The following is a 4,800-nucleotide window of genomic DNA, read 5'->3' as shown; positions in this document are numbered from 1 at the left end:
CTGAGAATCACTATCAGTAGATATGAAACTCACTATACACAAAGATGCACACAGGTTACTTTGTTGTTAATGTGAGTTGGCCATTAAACTTCACTGAGACCCTTTGTTCTGTCCTTTATAGGAGCCTCATGAGTCTCACCTTCCGTTCAAGTTGAACTTGTAATAAGGTGGAATGAAATCATCAATATGATCCTCACCTCATCCTTCAGGAGAAAAATCCTACATACATTCAAGTGGTCAAAGTGCAGACAACACCATCCACCTTTTCCTGGAGATGTACACAGGACTGAGGTGAGAACAGCAAAAGGCTCTATTTTATTGTTCTTAATGAAGGATTCAGGGAACAACATTAGACAAACTCATATACCATCTTACAAAAGAATTATTTTGTAAAACTGATGCCTAGGGTATGGTAAACGATAATATAGAAAACAACCATATTTTTATTTCTGGGACATTAAAGTTCTAAATCTATTTATTAATGCTGCTTTGAAATACATTCCTTGATTAGGAATCATTGTCTGCCATAGGAGTGAGGAAGGACAACACTCAAAGTAATAAGAAGCGAAATATGGAAAAATTAACTCCTACTAGGTTTGATAACACATATACTAAAATTGAAATGATACAATGATGAGCATGGTCCTTGCACAGAGATAACATGCAAACTTGTAAAGCATTCCATATTTTTGTTGCAAGAAGAATGAACAGGTCTACGTTAAGCTAAGACAATCCCCATAAGTACAAAAATTCTACATAAAGAGAGCACAAATCCCCAAAACAACAATCTCTCTCAATGTCAATGGTCTAAATGTGCCAATTCAGAGCCACAGAATAGGAAGATGAATTAGAAAACTGAACCCAACATTCTGCTTCCTGCAAGAAACATGTCTGAACAATCAAAGCACCCATGGGCTAAAGGTAAAAGGCTGGGAAACAAGTTTTCAAGAAAATATCACCTCCACAAAGCTGGAGTGGCCATACTAGTATCAGACCACATGGACTTCAGGCTAAAGGTTATCAGAGACAGTGAAGGTCATTTCTTAATGATCATGGGATATGTACATCAGAAAGAACTCACCTTCCTCAATGTATATGATCCTAATGACAGACCAGCAAAATACTTTAAAACAACTTCTAATAAACTTATAGAAAAACATTGATAGCAACACAATACTAGTAGTAGATTTCAACACATCTTTGTCACTTCTCGATAGATCAAACAGACTGAAGCTCAGCAAGGAAATATTTTCTTTAAGGGAAGTAATGAACAACCGTTGGCTTAGGGAAGAAATCAAAGAGGAAATAAAAAGTTTCCAGAAACAAATGAGAATGAGGACACGAGCTACCATAACTTGTGGGACACAGCAAAAGCAGTGTTAAGAGGAAAGATTATAGCTCTGCCAGAATTCATCAGGAAGAAAGAAAGGGCCTACATGAATAAATTAGAGCTCAAGATTTTGGAAAATAACCAACAAAAGTAGTCCAAACTAGGCTGGAGGAAGGAAATAATAAAACTTGTACCAGACATCAATGAGCTAGAATCCCAAAATACAATCCAGAAGACCAATAAGAACAAAAACTGGTTCTTTGAGAAAATAAATAAGATCAATAAACCATGAGAAGCCTCTCAAAGAAACAAAGAGAAAGAATTCTAATAAATCGAATCAGAAATGCAAAGGGGGGTATCCTAAATGAAAGTACAGAAATCCATAGGATCATCAGAGATTATTTTGAGAATCTTTGCAGCAGGAAATGAGAGAATCTTGAAAAAATTGATAAATTATTGGATTCCAATTACCTCCCAAGGCTGAACCAAGAAGATTTGGAATACTTGAACCTATCACTACCAAGGAAATTGAAATGATGGTCAAAATTATACCCCCAAACAGAATCCAGGGCCCAGATGGATTCAATAGTCAACTATTTCAAACCTTTAAAGAGGAACTGCTTCCAACATTTTTAAGATTTTCCAGGAAATTGAAGAAACATAAATACTCCCAAATAGTTTCTATGAGGCAAAGATCACCCTAATACTCAAATCGACAGAGACACCACAAAAAAAGAAAATTGCAGACCTTTTTCCTTTGTGAATACAGATACAAAAATTTTCAAGAAAATACCAGCAAAGAGAATCTAGAAACTCAACAAAAGATCACACACTATGACCAAGTAGGTTTATCTTGGGGATGCAAGGATGGCTTAACATTCTCTAGTCAATCAACAGAATACACCATCTCAATAAAATAAAGATAAAAGTCATATGATCATATCAGTAGACGTAGATAAAGCATTTGATTAGATCCAGCACCCATTCATGATGAAAAACTCTCAACAAAATGGGAGTTGAAAGTACTTTCCTCAATCTAGTCAAAGCAAATTACCACAAACCCACAGCAAGTATTATTCTCAACGGGGAACAACCAAGGCTTGGAGCAGAAATCAATGACATAGAATTCCAGAATACAATCAGGCACAAAACAAGTTACCCACTCTCAACACTCCTATTCTTCATAGTACTTGAAGTACTTGCCATATGATTTTGGTAAAAAAAAAAAAGATATCAAGGGCATCCATATAAAAAAGGAAGAACTCAAGCTTTTACTATTTGGAGATAACATGATACTATACTTAGAAAATCCCAAAGAATCTCCGAAAAAGCTCCTGGGAACAATAGATTTGTTTAGTAAAGTAGCATATTACAAAATCAATATCTGGTACTACATGGCTTTCCCATATATTAATAATGAAAGAGAAAAAAGAGATAGAGAAAAACAATCCCATTCACAATAATACCTCAGAAAATAGAGTATAATAGAATCAACTGAAAAGGTTAAGGAACTATACCAAAAAAAAAAAACCTACAAAACACTACTTCACAAATAAGAGAGTATATGAGGAAATGCAATCACATCCTATGCTCATGGATTGAGAGGTTTAACACTGTCAAAACGACAATACACACCAAAGCTCTATAAAGATTTAATGCACTTTCTATAAGGATACCCATAACATTTTTCAAATAAATAGATTAAACACTCTTGAAACTCATACACAACCATAAACTCCCATGAAGAGCTAAAGCAATCTTTGGTAAAAAGAAGAAGGGAACACCTTCCCCAACTTCAATCCCTACTACAAAGTTGTAGTCATCCAAATACCATGATATTCAGATAAAGACAGGCCTCAGATCAATGGAATATAGTCTAATATCTTGAAGCTGGCCCTCACATTATTATTACCTAATCTTTCATAAATGCTCAAGAAATATGAAGTTGAGCTAGGAAGTCTCTACAGCAACTGGTGCTGGGAAAACTGGACAGCAACATTCAAAAAAAATGAACTCAGACCTCTTTATATTGCCAGGCGCAAAGTCAGATCAAATGTATTAAAGACCTTACTATCATACCTGAATTCTTAAGATATATGGAGAAAAATGTGGGAAGATCCCTTCATGACATTAAAGCTAAGGGAAACAAAAAAGCAAGCAAGCAAGCAAGCAAGCAAGAAAGAAAGTAAGAAAGAAAGAAAGAAAGAAAGAAAGAAAGAAAATAAAAATTAAAATAATGCTGTTTGCAATGCTAAGGATCAATCCCAGATCATCATTTTCTTGCTTTTTTGGGTCACACGTGGCGATGCACAGTGGTTACTCCTGGCTCTGCACTAAGGAATTACTCCTCACGGTGCTTGGGGGGACCATACAGGATGCTGGGAATCTAACCTGGGTATGCCGTGTGCAAGGCAAATGCCCTACCTGCTGTACTATCACTCCAGCTCCCCCCCTCCCCATAATTCATCATCCTGAGGGCCTCAGATTTTTACCTTCCGTTTAGAAACTTCATCTTTACATTGATACAGTAAATTGAAACCACAGAACCATTGAATGGCATGTTATAATGGTAGCAGCCATGAGCAAACTTTGATAACCCATAAGTTGTCATGAATGAATTCTGTCTCAGAGGCTTCACTTCTGAGGATACCTGTCACTACCTCCTTTCTGTTACATATTCCAGGATCAGAATCTACATCAGGCCATCAGTAGAAATTGTCCACCCGAAAGCTAGCCTTCCACTGGGATCAGAATCTTTGATCCATGTAACTTGTAATTTTTCATACATGATTTCTTGACCTTGTTTCAGGTGGAGGCATCCAGAGCATAAACTCAGCTTTCCTGTTGTTTCCACAGGAAATCCAAATAACTAAGGATGTTATCATTTCTGACGCCACTGTTACAGATTTTTTTGGAATCCCACGGTAAGATAATATCATTAATGTTATAATATTACTGTTCTCCATAGTTCGGATCTCCCCAAAGAACTCTCTACCCACCTCACTCCAAGTACAGAGTCCAATTTATCATGCTCCTGAAAGTACTTCTAATAGTTTCACTCAGGTTCTCCCCTAAAGTGCACAAGTTAAGTTCATACCACTCCAAGTTCTTATTCCTAAACTACCAGAGTAGGCTTGGTCCTCAAGCTCTTGTTCTCATTAGAAGAAATACCGTGCTCTCTTTCTCTATGTCTCTCTTTCCTTGCTTTGTTAAATGACAGTTCTCGCTTGAACAAATATTTCATTCCACCCCACACCTGTTTCACAAGTTTCTGAGTGTTTTTCAGTAAAATCTATTTAGCTTCACTAAACTAAAAATTTTAAAACACCAGAGCATTGTTAAAACCAATATTTGTATCTTTTAAACCACAAATTTTGAAAATGAAAGGTGGAAAAGCAATGGACTACTACTCAGTTGTATGAAGTGATATCTTCTTATTATTTGTATATAAAATGGATAACATGTGGAAA

General features: G+C 36.1%; 1 pseudogene; it reads left to right on the top strand.

Moving 5' to 3' along the window:
* Window positions 1-594: 594 nt before the first annotated feature.
* Window positions 595-691, top strand: LOC130033803 (uncharacterized; annotated as a pseudogene).
* The last annotated feature ends 4,109 nt before the right edge of the window (window positions 692-4,800 follow it).

Source organism: Sorex fumeus, unplaced genomic scaffold, assembly GCF_029834395.1.
Source record: "Sorex fumeus unplaced genomic scaffold, SorFum_2.1 ptg000054l, whole genome shotgun sequence".
NCBI lineage: Eukaryota > Metazoa > Chordata > Mammalia > Eulipotyphla > Soricidae > Sorex > Sorex fumeus.
Note: the sequence above shows the minus strand (reverse complement) of the source record. Positions and strands in the feature narration are given on the sequence as shown.